The sequence below is a fragment of the Delphinapterus leucas genome, chromosome 1 (assembly GCF_059928025.1).
Source record: "Delphinapterus leucas isolate spDelLeu-1000000601 "Yukka" chromosome 1, BTC_Dleu_Yukka2, whole genome shotgun sequence".
In the NCBI taxonomy this organism is placed as follows: domain Eukaryota; kingdom Metazoa; phylum Chordata; class Mammalia; order Artiodactyla; family Monodontidae; genus Delphinapterus; species Delphinapterus leucas.
In genome coordinates, this window is record NC_143129.1 from 145,858,837 (window position 1) to 145,874,963 (window position 16,127).

Genomic DNA, 16,127 nt, shown 5'->3' on the forward strand with positions numbered 1-16,127 from the left:
TCATGTTTGTACTTGTTGATTTACTTTTTTAGCATCTTTGTATTAGACTAAGCGGCTGAGCCGGACAGAAGCCACTCTAGGCACGAAAAGCCTTACCCACCAGCGAAAGTGAGACCTAGGGGCCACTGACCATTGGCTAAGAAGGGCTGAAGGGCGGGATTCCTGCCGTTATCAGAAGCCCATTCGCCCGAAGGCATGAGGGCGGGGTGAAGGGCGGTCCTGGAGGTGAGGGGCGGGGTGATGCCCCTACTTAAAATTTCAGGAGCGGGATTGCAACCCCAAAGCAGCCCAGCCGATGGTAGGGGGAGTTACAGGTGCAGGTACAGTGCAACTGAAGCCCTGTGGGCGCCGGCCGGCCTGTCCCTCACCCTGACCTTTGGGTTGGCGGGCTCTCGGGGGTAAACTCAGATGCATGCACAATGCACCGGGGCCCCTGAGGGAGGAAGGAGCTCCGGCTGAGGGGAGTGTGTGACTAGACCGAGCTCGGCCGTGTGTGACACTGGCATTTACCGAACCCTGCAGGTGAGAAGCGCGGGCCGACTCAAGGGCAGGTCCTGGGCGGCGGCTGCGGAGGAACCCAGCTATGCGTACGGCTCCACGAAGTACCTGCAGCTGTGCGGCCTGGGCGGGATGCTGAGCTGCGGGCTGACGCACACGGCCATTGTGCCCCTGGACCTGGTAAAGTGCCGCATGCAGGTGGACCCTGGCAAGTACAAGGGCATCCTGAGTGGCTTCGGCGTGACGGTGCGGAACGACGGGCTGCGCGGCCTGGCCCGAGCCTGGGCCCCGACCTTCCTGGGCTACTCCCTGCAGGGCCTTTTCAAGTTCGGCCTATACGAGGTCTTCCGTGTAGATCCGCTAAGCGCAACTCCTGGGCCAGGAGATGGGCTACGAGTGGAGAAGCAGCCTGTACCCGGCTGCCTCGGGCCGCGGCCCCCAGGATGTACGGTGAGGAGGGCCGGTGGGCCTTCTACAAAGGCGCGGCGCCGCGCTGGATGCAGCAGATCCCCTACACCATGATGAAGTTCGCCTGCTTCGAGCACACCGTCGAGGCGCTCTCCAAGTACGTGGTGCCCAAGCCGCAGAGCCAGTACACGAAAGCTGAGCAGCTGGCCGTGACCTTCGCAGCCGGCTACATAGCTGGCGTCTTCTGCGCCGTCGTGTCCCAGCCGGCCGATTCCGTCATGTCCGTTCTGAACAAGGAGAAAGGCAGCAGCACGGCCTTTGAGATTCTCCGCAACCTGGGGTTCGGGGCCGTGTTGAAGGACCTGTTCGCCCGGATCATCATGATTGGCACCCTGACCGTGCTGCAGTGGTTCATCTGTGACTCGGTCAAGGTCTGTTTCAAGCTGCCTCGCCCTCCGGTCCCTCAAACACCCGAATCCCTAAAGAAGCGAAGTAGGCGTGGATTGGACGACTCCTGTGGCCACCGTTGGCCAGTATTTCGATTGGGTGCGGGATTGCATTCAAACAACACTAGTGTGTAGGATGTTAACGTTTGTGGAGAGGTGACCTAACGTGCAGACCAACTTTTCTTTAAGTGATTGATTCCTTCTTTCTGGCAATCCAAGAGAATTGCAACCGTTTCTTTTGGCGGTTTGAACCATTATCTTTGGGGAGTCGGCATGGTTGCTTTAACTCAATAGCTTTTCCACAATCATAAGGAAAAAATTCTTAACAGGAAGTAACGTTAGGTGATTTCGTGCCTCCTCTAGATTGCATCTTCTTTGATTCACCATTCGGTGGAGATTATCCAAACATCACTACTGAATAGCCTACTAATGAGGTTTTAAGGTCAGCACAACTATGTGGGACAGAGAGCAAAGTAAAATTCTGCTACATGGTGCTCATCTCAGTAGAAATCGTGCACCTATTGAATAGATAAAGGACCTATTCCGTATTTCCTGCTCATGTCCATTACAGGTAAAAATTATTAAACGTTAAATTGTGACTTACATTGCCTGATAGCTTAGAAAGCATCCACTGTTTTCAAAGAGCATGACATGAAATCTGCATTTTCTCATTTGGCTTTGTCCTATTCTCTTCCTGATGTTGCTGATTAGAACCTAGCTCGCTCCAGGAAGTGCTACAATTGGATCAATGTGGAAAACCAAAACGAGATGAAGGGCAGGCTCTGGGAATAAGTATGTAAAGAAAAGTCTCTGTTCTCTAAAGATTTCTTTTGTACAACTCAGCTTTCAACAGCCATACATCCAAAGAAAATCATACCACCCTGACATTTAAACACACACACACACACACACAACCCTACAAATTCCAACAAATTTTGGTTAAATATTAAAGAATGGTTTTTGTAATTTTGAAAGGAAAAAACCTCACTTTTAATGTAACAAATGTCATTCATTTAATGTGGTAGATATTTCATTGATCTTTACAGTGGTTGAGGTTCATAAAATTTATTGAAGTTATAAGGCACGTTTTCAGTTTTCTGTAGCCTTCACATCTCTGACTGGGGAAACTATAAAATTAGTGAAATTCTGTGAATTAGAGATGTTTGTAGAATGTGAATAAGAAATAAACTTCAATATGATATTTGATATGATTTACCAAAATGTTACACAATTGCCCTAACAACTTGTATTAAAAACCACAAACTTCGGCTTCTCTGGTGGCGCAGTGGTTGAGTCCGCCTGCCGATGTAGGGGACACGGGTTCGTGCCCCGGTCCGGGAGGATCCCACATGCCGCGGAGCGGCTGGGCCCGTGAGCCATGACCACTAAGCCTGCGCGTCCGGAGCCTGTGCTCCGCAACGGGAAAGGCCACGACAGTGAGAGGCCCGCGTACAGCAAAAAAAAAAAAAAACCCACAAACTTAGGATATGTTAATGTTTTAACTATGTAATAGCAAACTGTTTAGTGGTTAACAGAAAAAAAGTGTCTAAGTATGTTTGAACATCTTGACTGGATAATAAAGAGCTTGGAGGAAAAAAGTCAGAACTTGTGAATGAGATGCAATGAAATTTATATTTAGCGCTCCTATTTTGTTAGGGAGGATGCAGGAGACAGGTCATTATGTATTTTTAAGACACATTCACTTTCCCTAGGAAGTTAGTGTCCAGGTTTGTGGAAAAGAAAAGTTCTCAAGGAAGGAGAATGATAAATTTTGAGGAAATAAATTGTGCAGTTTCATTCTTGCAAAGTTTTAAAACATATATTTTTGACTAGTGTAAAATGTTTGTAGGAAGTTTCTTTGGTCAATAATTTATTAAGTAAATTGCTTTCTAATGTAATGTAATTTAAGGAATTGCTACAAAATCTATGGAGTTTTAAGAAAGTGGGAGACCGATTATTCTGGTCTGTGGTATTTCATGATTGTTCTGTTGACAACACCAGATAATTTCTGTAATATACAATGTGTATGTTTAGACAAGTATAATCTAAGGAGAACTGTTTGGCATGATTCTTACTGTTATGGACATGGTTGAGAGGATGGGTTTACTTAGTTTGGGTCAGAGTTTTCATATTCAGTCCCTAGATTTCTTTTTTTTTTTAAATTAATTTATTTATTTACTTTTGGCTGTGTTGGGTCTTCGTTGCTAAGCACGGGCTTTCTATAGTTGTGGCTAGTGGGGGCTACCCTTTGTTGTGGTGCGCGGGCTTCTCATTGCGGTGGCTTCTCTTGCTGCCCTTGTTGTGGAGCACCGGCTCTAGGCGCGCGGGCTTCAGTAGGTGGCATACAGGCTCAGTAGTTGTGGCGCATGGGCTTAGCTGCTCCGTGGCATGTGGCATCTTCCCGGACCAGGGCTCGAACCCATGTCCCCTGCATTGGCAGGCAGATTCTTAACCAGTGCGCCACCAGGGAAGTCCCAGTCCCTAGATTTCTATCTGCCTTTTTTTGTTCATGGTAGTTTACAAATATCTGAATAAATAGGGACCACGGTAGCTAACAATAAAGAATAAAACATAATTTAAGAAAGATAATGTGAGTTCAGAGTCATGAGGTGCTTTTTCTAGTTACTATTCCTTTGGAACAATTTAAACTTCTATTCAGTGTTTTACCTTGTCTGTAATTACCACTCTGTGAAATCGTGCATATCTGTTAGAATTAGAAAAGCCATAGATTATGTCTGGTATTGTTAGACATTTTATATTCGTTTTCATGCAATCTCAATCTTTGAAGTAGTCCATTTTATATGTAAAGAAACAGACTCAGAAGCTAGGTAACTTGCTCATAAAGCTAATAATTGATACAGTCTGAATCAGAGTCCACATTTTCTTCATCACTCTAGCTCAGCACCTTGACATAACCAATGACTATACTTTTCATAAATTGCTTTTTCTAATACCTCAAAAAATATATTTTTCAAATCTTCTATTTGTATATACTATAAAACTTTACTAATTTTGCACTAATGGTAAGTTTGTGATGTGTCTCAATTGTGAAAAACCTATTGTGTAATAACTTAGAAGTGATCAAACTGCAAAATACTTAAATACATTTAATGTAATATTTAAATTATTTCCGGCACGAAGTCAGTGCCTCATCCCTAACTTGAAGGGACTGATGATCATAAAAACAGTGATTTTAATTTTTAAAAAATTTGTGGTACTGCAGTTTCAACAAGAGGCTTTACCCTATCACATTCTCTAATTTTTTCCTCTAAGCTTTAGTTCCTACAGCTAAAAAGCTAGCTTGGGCTATTTATCTTTTCCCCCAGGTAGTGATTAAAAGTAGCTTTTTCAAGTATTTGAGATTAATTTCATGATAGGAAGCTGTAATCTTGTCCATTGATCTGTCTTTTGAGAAGTGAATAAAGAGAGTAGGTAAAATCTTGAAAAACAAAGGCCATATTTACATGTTAAACCACACTGATAAAGATTGGAGAGAATCAGAGTATTAATGTTATGAGTATTTTTCCTTGCTGTACAAGTGTGTCTTTAGAAAGTTTTTCTTTAGATCCTTTCAAAGGCAATAATAATTTTCTGAAGTCAGAAGATCACATTTTGATAGGCAACCATTCAATTAAAGTATGCTTGTTTTATGTGGTCTTAAAGATCAATTATTTTTTTAATCATGAGCAAAGAACTATTTGAAAGGAAATTTAAATTTTATTATTATTTATAAAGCTTTGTCTTGTTTTACTGAATGCTATTATTTGGATGGGTCAGTGAGTAGAGAGGATGCTAACAATGTAATTATAACTAAGATTTGTTTGTATGTGTGTCCATTTTAGTTAGCATATTTTGAGACCTTCAGTTATAGAGTATCCAAAATTTTAGAGGCAATTTGCTAATTCTGCCCATACCCCAGTCTATAACACTGTTGATCAACATCTACCATGTGCCAAGCATTGTTCTAGGCAGAAGAGTTCTCATGAGGAGCACAACACACGGTCTTTGCCCTTGTGGAGCTTAAAGTCTAGTGGAAAAAAATTTACAATTGTGCAAATGCTGCAAAGAAGTGTAGGGTGTTGTAAGATCGTACATCTAAGTGACATTTGAGATGATACCTAGAGGATAAGTAGGAGGTAGACCAGCAAAGAGAAGATACACAGCACAGTATGTGCATTTCCCCTGAAGAAAGAGAAGGACTGATGATTTTGAGAAACTAAGACTTCACTTTGGCTGGAGCCCTTCAGTTGCAGACAGCGTGATGTGAAGTGAAATAGGAAAAGTAGACAGGAAGACATTCGCTGCAAGCTCTGTAGTTCTTGTTGAAGATTCGAACTTAGAGTGTTCTTAGAGCGACTGGAAAACCCCCGAAGGACTATGAGCATGAAATGACCTTCAATTTGCTGTCTGGAGAGAAATGGAGCAGAGGGAGAGAGGTTAGTTAAAATGTTCTTGCTGGGGACTTCCCTGGTGGCCCAGTGGTTAGGAGTCCGCCTGCCAGTGCAGGGGACGTGGGTTCAAGCCCTGGTCCGGGAAGATCCCACATGCGGTGGAGCAACTAAGCCTGTGCACCTCAACTACTGAGCCTGTGCTCTAGAGCCCACGAGCCACAACTACTGAGCCTGCGTGCCACAACTACTGAAGCCCACATGCCTAGAGCCCGCGCTCCGCAGCAAGAGAAGCCACAGCAATAAGAAGCCCAAGCACCACAATGAAGAGTAGCGCCCGCTCGCCACAACTAGAGAAAGCCCACACGCAGCAACAAAGACCCAACAGAGCCAAAAATAAATTAATTAATTTTTTAAAAAAATGTTCTTGCTGCAGTCCAGGTGAGAGAATGGTACCCTGGACTAGGATGATGACAAGTGAAATGTTAAAATACCATGAGAAGCCAAAAGGTGGAAACAACCCAGATGTCCACCAGTGGTTGAAGAGATAAACAGATTATGATATATGCAGGCAATGGAACATTATTCAACCATAGAAAGGAACGAAGTACTGACACATGCTACACCTTGGATAAGAAAGAAGCCAGACACCAAAGGTCACATATTGTATGATTCCTTTTATATAATATGTCAAAATAGGCAAGTCCATAGAAACAGAAAGCAGATTAGTGATTACCTGGGGCCGGGGTGAAGGGAATGGAAAGTGCTTGTTTAATGGATATGAAGTATTTTCCCCTGGGTGATCAAAGAGTTTTGAAAGTGGAGAAAAGTGGTGGTTGGACATTGTGAAAAATTAAATGCCACTTAATTGTATACTTTTAAATGGTTGTGTGTTAAATGAATCTCATCTCCATAAAAAAAGCTACCATGTGCTGTGCTGCTTTATGCATAATAGCCCCAAGGTGGAAACGACCCAAATGTCCATCAACTGATGAATGGGTAAAAATGTTGTATATCCATACAATGAAATATTTGCACCATAAAAAGAGAATAAAGCACCATTTGCCATAAAAAGAAGCGAAGGAATAAAATACGTGCTACAAAATGGGTGAACCTTGAAATCTTTATGCTAAGAAGCTAGACACAGCCACACGTTGTATGATTCCATTTATGTGAAATGTCCAGATTAGGCAAACCCACAGAAAGTAGGTTAGTGGTTGCCAGGGGCTGGAGTGGGAGTTGAGGGATGGAAGGGAGGAATGAGAGTGACTGATAATGGGTACGGGATTTCTTTTTGGAGTGATGCAAGTGTTGTGGAATTAGTGGTGATGGCTGCGCTATTTCGTGAGTATAGTAAAAGCTGTTGAGTTCCACACTTTAAAAGGGTGGATTTCATGCTATGTGAATTATATCTCAATAAAGCTGTTATAAAAATATCATGAGGCTATAAAATGCACCTTAAATATCTATTTCTTCCTTAAAGTCCAGCCCTCACCTCTATCTTCCTCAATCAAGTGAAGACTACGGCTCCAAATGTAAGCTGCTGTCTGTGACGTGTTAAATTCCATATAAATGAGTAGGAAAAAATCCACCATGTTGTGAAGGCTGGAAATTGCCTCTAAGGAATGAAAAACCTCTTGGTTTCTAGTGACGCAGAGATGATTAATTTTGGAGAATCATCTCACAATGTAAGGTGTTGAGCCACCAACAATTTTGCCCTCTATGGTAAGGAAGAAAGGGGAACAGATGGATTTTGAGAAAAGCAGGTGTGTGTATAGTGTCCAAGAAAACCTCAGTTAACCAGAAACATTCAGGAATTGGTGGTTTAAAATCCCCTTTTGTTTATAATCCTTGATTAATTTCTCTTTTATAATGTACTGAATATGATTAATAATTTAGGGATTATTTTGTAAATAATTTTTTGTAAAGCCTCTGCACAAAGCTTTGTAAAGCCTCCTGGGCCATCAGCTATGAAAATCAATGCTTGTTGAATAGCTCTAGCAGGCGTAGGGCTTTTGTGGATGGATGAACACAGACTCTAGACATAAATGGACATGGATGTGAGTATGCGTGTGCGTGTGTTTAATCCTCAGTGTTAGTTTGAAATCTTGTCATTTGCCTCTACTAAAACATAGAGAGAAGGAAAATATCTGGTTTACTCTAAGATTATTTATTGAGTATCTGCTATATGATATTACCTCTGTTAGCTAGGTACTTTCACATGTTATTTTACTGTATTTTTACTTTGTGTTCTAGTAGGTTGTTTCAAAAATTGGTGATTTCATGTCTAATCTATAGGTAGTCCTGTGAGTTACCACAGTGCTCCAAAATGGTAGGCTATTTCTAAGGAAATGATATTTCTAAATTATTATATTTTTAATATATGTATATCAGTATTTCTATCTTTCCTGCCATAAAGACATAAAACATGTTTTCAGAAAATACTAGTAAAACTTGGTATTCTGGAAAGAGATTCTGTGAGTTGAAAGAACTCTGCCCCTTTGCAAGGCTGGTTAATTCACGTAATTGTCACAAATACACGTAACTGTCAGGCTTCAGACAGGAATCGGAGCTGCTGACAGGGTGATTGTCCGTTTTTAAGAGGATGGATGGAAACCTGGCAAAGAACCACGGTCCCTTCATCTCCAGTAGTGCTCGAATTCTGGCTGTAGTTACATCCTGCTGCCAGATATGAGGGTTGGTCACTGTGATCATTTTCTCATACCTTAATGTCTCCCCCGACCCTTACCAAGAATATGAAGCTTTTTGGTTGCACTAAATCAGTTATCATTCGTCTTATTCATCTGTGTTGTATTTTGAAACTTTTGCTTTTTTAGATCGTTACCTATATCTGATAAATGCTGTTACTAATATTTATAGCAACCATTTACTGTACCAAGCGTTGTGCTAAGAACTTTACATACAGTGTATCATTTATTTACAGAAATTTTGTGAGTTTGTTACTTGTATAAGTTAGGTTGTTTTTTTTTTTTTGGCTGCAAACAACACAAAATCTATTACACAACAGGTTAAACCATAAAGACATTGATTTTTAACAAGAAATCTGGAGACAGGCGGACCAAGGTTGGTTCAGTAGATCAGTGTTGTCCCCAGGGACCTAGGCGCTCTCGGTCCTTCTTCTCTGCCATCTGTAGTGTGTCCGTGATGTTTCCCCTTGTGTTCAAGAGATGGCTGCCACCGTACCAAACATCACATCTCCGCAACAGCATCCAGATCAGGAAGCAAGGAAGGCAAAGGCAGATGGGCTTTCTCTTCACGTGTCTCTCTTATCAGAGAGAAAAATCTTTCTCACAAGCTTCTGACTGACTTCCCCTTTGGCCTCATAGGCCAGAATTAGGTCACATGCTTTCTTGTAGCCCCTATAAACCAATCACTGACAACAAGAACGGAGGACTTAGATCAATGTGACACATCTGCGGGGATTAGGCACGTGGAGTCCTGAGCAAATCCAAGATTTTCAGTTGTCGTTGTCGTTAGCAAGGAAGAGGAGGTAAATGGCTGTTGGGTAGGCAACCAGGGTTTGCCCTTATATCCTTTTCCTTTTTTCGCAAAGGAGGCAACTGAGGCTCAAAGTAAGGTAAAACCATAGTGACAAAACCAGGATTCAAACCAGATTTGCCTGCCCCCAGACAGTTTTGTTGTCACATTACTTCCTTTAGCTTGGAAATTGCTCTGAGACAGAGCTACTATAGATCATATCACAAGGGATTTATTACTGAAAGTGCCAGAAAAACTTTCTAAAAGCGACTAATCCATAATGAAGTCTCAAACCAGGAATCTGGACAGTGGCGGTCCATGGATAATGAGATATGATTAGATCTAAAGTTTGCTATCGTGCTCTGTAAAAGAGAAACCAGGTGAGAAGAAACACACAAAGAAACATCTTAAAAGAAAGCAAATGTTTGTAAACCTTTTTTGTAGTCACCCTCAGTCTTTTCTTTCTGCACTTTTCTCTCCACTGACTTTCCAGAAATGGCCAATTTCTTTCAAGTGCTGCGTACCAGAAAAATGCAAAGGATTCGTCAGATGAACAAATTTCAAAGAGCCACTACCAATTTTTTTTCTTAAGAAACACACCAAGCCAAAAAAAAAAAAAAAAAGAAAAGTTATGAAGAACCTAGGGACAGGACAGGAATAAAGATGCAGATGTAGAGAATGGACTTGAGGACACGGGGTGGGGGGAAGGGTAAGCTGGGACGAAGTGAGAGAGTGGCATTGACATATGTACACTACCAAATGTAAAATAGATAGCTAGTGGGAAGCAACCGCATAGCACAGGGAGATCAGCTCGGTCCTTTGTGACCACCTAGAGGGGTGGGATAAGGAGGGTGGGAGGGAGATGATGCAAGAGGGAGGAGATATGGAGATATATGTATATGTGTAGCTGATTCACTTTGTTATAAAGCAGAAACTAACACACCACTGTGAAGCAATTATACTCCAAGAAAGATGTGGAAAAAAAAAAAGAGAAAGAAATACACCAAGCATCCGATTTGCTGCTGATAAATCCTCCGTAAGTAGCATTATAATTAAGCACACACAAACCCATTTGTGTTTCCAAGAATACAGCTGGACTGGCCCTGAATCGGTGATAGCGCATGGGCACCGAGAGGGAGGGTTCCATTGCATCTCAACTACCATGTACCTTCTTTGTGCAGCCACCAATCTGTCTCTCCCCCAACACATCCTCTGAATCACAGGCCATTGCCCATTCACCCCGTGTCTGTCACTGAGCTAGCTTTTGGCCACCTTCACTGAGCCTTGAGACTGGCTGTCCTGCTTCCAGGCTCCAGTCAGAAACAATGGCGGGAAACTGAGTGATACACCTTTCTCTGCATGAGTCCCCACCACCTCAGATCCCCAGACTCGGCCCTCGGAAATGGAACAATGGTCTTGGCAAAACTGGAGAAAGAGAGACAGTGGAGGGCGGGGTGGCAGGAAAGGGTGGAGCAATCAGACCAGGCTTCCAAGCCTGGCTTCACCACTGGCTTTTCATGGCTTTGACAGGTTACCTTACCTCCCCAAGTCATAGTTTCCTCATATGGAAAATGCAGAACCACAGCACCTACCTTGAAGACTGATTGTGAGAATTAGCAATAAATCATGTAAAACACATGGTATAAAATAAAAGCTCAGTATATTATAGCACTTATTATTTTACCAGTCCCTTAGTAAAGGAAGGCGGTTAGCATGGAAAGATGTAGCCTGTGTTGTGTTGTACTGTTGTTATGGTTGTTCTTGGTTATGTACAGGATTTATTTGCTTTCATTTTTAATGCATCATAAAGTACATAACCCTTTGTGGGAAGTGCAGTGCGTAGGGAAATGAAAAGCAAGTAGCCTAGTCTGTTGTGAGTATCGAAGCCTACGCCGGCAACCCCACGTCTCCCTGGCCCCTAGGCAAACAGTTTCTTTCACAAGTGTGTTTTTGGTATGCAGATCACTCTATGCAGATTTCTGTGTGCAAAATACAACATAGAAAATGGCCCTCTTGCCAAGGGAGATAGGAGATGTTGGCTGCCATCAAATGAATTAGCTGCAAAGTTTAGATTTCTTTTCCTACTGCTCTTTCTAACAATGTATGGGGTGAGCATATTTTTGGCACATTAAACCGAATTATCTTGGCTTTAGATTGTGTGTTCTTGTGATAAAAGTGTGTTTATTGAAGCCTGTAACTACGTTTTGAAGGTATTTAATTTAGCATTTCACAACAGTGTACCACCTCCCGTCAGTAAAAATGCTTGCTCTGAAGCCACAGATGGCTTCCATCAGAGGTTAGGCTGCTCGTCTCCACGTACTTCCTACTTTTCTGTGAAGATTTGTGCTTATTAACAGATTTAAGTTTATATTTTGGAGAATGTTTTCTCCCTAATTAATGGATGTCTTAGTAAGTGAAAGGAATACATTTAACATTAAAATCATCTTTTTCTTTGGGTGAGCATGGGAATCCAGCACTTCATTCACAAGGCTGTATTTTATCATCCAGGCAGAATAATAATATGTCTCTTTTATGGTGTTTCTCACCATTTTCAAAGTCTTTTCCTTTTGGCTCCTCTTGTGAGCTAATGGAAGGGGGTGAAGGAAAGCCTTTGTCTGAGGTCACTTGTTAACAGACAAGCCCAGGGCTGGGTGTTTTGTTTTTCCTGATCATACTCAGGGAAAACTGCAACTGCAGGCCAGCGGCCCCACCAACTTTCCCCTCTCTCCTCTTCTTTCCTTTCCCTTCCCCCAACCATTTTTTGCTTGGTCTGAATGTTTCAAACTTGCCAAATGAGACACTCATTAATTTTACAAAAACAAAGTCTAAATTAAAGGCATTTTTCAAAGCAAAGTACCTCATCAGAGAGAGAAAGACAAGTGTAGCTTACTTCTGTTGGACATCCGAATGGCTGGAAAAGAGAGAGGAGATAATGTCTTCACTCACTCATTTACTCATTCATACATTCAGGCATGTGTGCGTGCATTCATTCATTCATTCATTCAACATCGTGCCTAGCACCTGTCAGGCATTGCCCTAGGCACAGGAACACAAAGATGAAAATAGTCCCAGCCGTTGAGTTCACTGTCTGTCAGGGAAGATAGATGTGTGTAAACAAACCGACATTGGTGTTGATTCCCCAACAGAATTATGTAAAAAGTATAAAGGTGGCACAAAATGGGATCATTAACTCCATCAGTCTTGTACTAAGGAAACACTTTTTGGAAGAGTTACATCTGAACAAGATTTTGAAGGATGAATAGGTGTTCTCCAGGTCGGTGGGAGTGTGGAGAAGAAAGAGCACTTGAGGTAGAGGGAATAGTAAGTATGAAGCACAGAGGCCTGAATCAGCAAAAGATGGGGAAGGGCTTCCCTGGTGGTGCAGTGGTTGAGAGTCCGCCTGCCGACGCAGGGGCCACAGATTCGTGCCCCGGTCTGGGAAGATCCCACATGCCGCGGAGAGGCTGGGCCCGTGAGCCACGGCCGCTGAGCCTGCGCGTCCGGAGCCTGTGCTCCATAACGGGAGAGGCCACAGCAGTGACAGGCCCGTGTACCACAAAAAAAAAAAAAAAAAAAAAAGATGGGGAAGATTTTCATCGGACAAATTTCTTTGGCTTAAGAACAGGGAAGGAGAGAGGTATGGAAAATATTCTCAACATCTCATAGATCTGTTTCCCCCTTTTATTTCTACTTCACTACGTGTGCAAGGTTACTTTATGGCTTGTCCAAATTATTGCCATAGGCTGGTCTTGTTGCCTCTAGCTTCTCCTTCCTTAACATAGACGAATACTTCAAAGGCCCTGCAGTATTCATCCCACCCACGTCTGTTCCACTGGGCAGAAAATGAAGCCCAAGCACCTTACCCCAGAGCATCTGAGGCCTGTTATGACATGGTCCCTCCTGGCCCCTGGCATTGATCATTCCCACGCCACTGCCCACACCTCGCACTGTCTCTCAGGTCCCAGGCTCCAAGCCTGGCCTGCCTGCTTCTACCTCCCTTCCTTTGCCCATGTCAGTCCCACTGACGGGGCTGTCCATTCCTCACTGATCTTCACTTTAGTCCATCAAGAGTTAGCTCAGGGACACTTTGCCTGGCTGGAATTGGCTCCATCCTCTGTCTGCCAATATTGTGTCAGAGACTGAACAGGTTTTGGGGTCCCAAGGTGTGGGTTCCAATCCTGGCTCTGGCTTTAGACAAGTTTCTGAGACTCAGTTTCTCCAACTGTAAAAGATGATGGTTTACCTTGCACAGTGGTTTTAGGATTAACAGAGCACACTGTTTGAGTGACTGACACACAGTCAGTCCTCAGACATTAGAGCTATTATTATTGTTATCATTTAACCTCTTTGTGAAATTCAAACAATTGTAACTACCTTTTTTTTTTTCGCTTTTTAAGAATATTTATTTATTTGGCTGCGCTGGGTCTTAGTTGCGGCACTTGGGATCTAGTTCCCTGACCAGGGATCAACCCCTGGCCCCCTGCATTGGGAGCGTGGAATCTTAACCCTGGACCACCAGGGACGTCCCGTAACTACCTTTCTAATTTGTCACGAGGATCATATGAGCTGATGAGTATGAAATCTCTGTAAACTGAAAAGCCCTTAGATAAAGCTAGTTACTATTTTTAGCTCCTATTAGTGCATTTTTGTCTACTATTTGTGTCTCCATCTATGTACTCATTCATCTTTTAATTCATTCCTCCATTTACTCATTTAACAATAAGTAAATTCCCAGTCGTTGGTACATTGTAAGCTCACCATGGAGGATATAAAGATGAATTTGAAATGCCCGCAAAGAGTACAGGCCTTATGAGAGAATCAGACAGGAAGGCAGTCACATCTAAAACCAGGTGGGGAACCCAGGGACCAATATGACTACGGAATGTGGGAAGGCTGAGAGCTCAGGGATGAGTTACAGAAGAGCAGCCCTGTGCTTGGGTCTGGATGGATGTTACGAGGTGGGGAAGGGTGTGGCAGGCTGAGGGAACTGGGTCAACCTGGGCCGGGAGTGTGAGACCACTTAGGGTGTCGGGGAACTGCGGTGAAGGCAGGCATGGCTTTCAGTCATCCCTATCCCCCCGCAGTCCCTGCAGCACACAGGGCCCAGAGCTGCGCAGTAAGTTGTGATGGGACGTTCCCCAGTGCAACAAGAAAAGCTGCCCCGGCCACCATGCCAGCTGTGCCCCCAGGTCCTCCAGAACTCTCCCTCACGGCCCTGAGGGTGGAGGTGGCGTGTTTTTGCCAAGGAGCTGCAACATCCATCATGTAATAATATGAGTCAACGGGAAAATAGGGTTTGTGCTACAGAATTTTGCTTTGAGTCAATTTTGCTGCAATGTATATATAGTTACAAACTGAGGGACTCTCTGCCCTTTAAAGTCTGTGGGACAAGGGTGACACCATGGAGGTGTTAAAATAAGCATTAAGTTCATGATCAAAAAATGGGCTATAGGGCACTGACTATAAATTGTCAGCGGTTGAGGACTAATGACCTTTCCTGCCCCATATGTGGAGAAATAAATGCTTAGAGCTGAAACATGCAGAATTCAGAAAGGCCTGGTACTATGTTACTACCACCCTCTGAAATAAGGTTTTGAAAATAAACACTTGAAAGTCTGCCCAGATTGTTGTAATCTTATTAATCTAACAAAGAGACTCAGTAAGTGCCTCAACCAGGGGGATGCTGTTTACCATGTAATTTGCAACAAGCTGATAAACACACCCTTGCCCCACTTGCAGGAAACTCTGATGTTCCCTGCAAAGAAGCAGTCGGCAGGAACACAGTAATAAAGGATTAGAGACCCAAAAGCCACGGTTTAGGTCCCGAGTAAAGGTTTAGGTCCCCTACACCCCAGCCTACCAGCCCCCTGCCATTTCCAAGTGCAGAGGTACAGTGTGTGGTTCATCCCACTCTTGCCCACCTAAGGGTTCTGCCATGATGCTTCGGCCCTTCAGAGCAGTCTGCCAAGATCTCCCTATGTGGAATTTCTGCCCTGGGGTCTTGCTGGGCAACTCTGAGGTCATCCTGGGTTCTTTGGTGGATTTGGGGGCTGGCTTCTTTCCACAGTCTGAGGGGATTGCAGAGGGCAGTGGTCCCTCCCCCAGTCTGTAGGGGCCGTGTTGTTTGACAACACTGGTGAGCATGGCTCCTCATAGAGTTCTTGGTTGCGAATCACAGGATGACCTCTGGCTAACTCAGCAGAAAAGGTATTTATTGGAAGAATGGTAGGCAGGAGCTAGGCAGGCTAGGCAGCCAGGGTCATGCCAACTCACCACAGGCAAAGTCTGGCTGCCCCATCACACAGCCCAGCTGCCCCTTCCTCAAGGCCACCAGCTCTGCAGATCATCTCTAAGCATGGTCACAACCTTTGTCTGGCTCCCTCAGGACTAGGATTCCAGGAGGGGGCATGCATTTGGCTGCCCCCCAGGCCCAGCTTCCGCCTTCTTTGTGCAGGGTAAGCCCTGCCTGCCACCAGGACCCACACAAAAGGAAGAGATTTGGAGGTTGGATGGTCAAACAATGAAATATCCACTCAGTCCTCTGAATAATAATGGCTAACACTTTCTGAACACTGTGTCAGGCCCTTTGGATCAGCGGTCCCCAGCCTTTTTGGCACCAGGGACTGGTTTCGTGGAAGACCATTTTTCCACGGCCGGTTTGGGCGTGGGGTTTGTTCAAGCTGTAAGGCGAGCGATGGTGGTTCAGGCCGTAACGCGAGCGATGGGGAGCGACAGATGAAGCTTTGCTCGCTCGCCCGCTGCCCACCTCCTGCTGTGCGGCCCGGTTCCTAACAGGCGCCAAATGGTTGCGGTCCGTGGCCCGGGTCGTTGGGCACCCCGGTCTACATGGATGAACTCATCGAGTCCTTACAACAGGCCCATAGGAAAG

At 44.0% G+C, this 16,127-nt stretch overlaps 1 pseudogene; it reads left to right on the forward strand.

The window, feature by feature from the left end:
- The first annotated feature begins 295 nt into the window (after positions 1-295).
- LOC111175477 (solute carrier family 25 member 3 pseudogene) overlaps positions 296-16,127 on the forward strand; it is a 93,588-nt pseudogene continuing 77,756 nt past the window's right edge.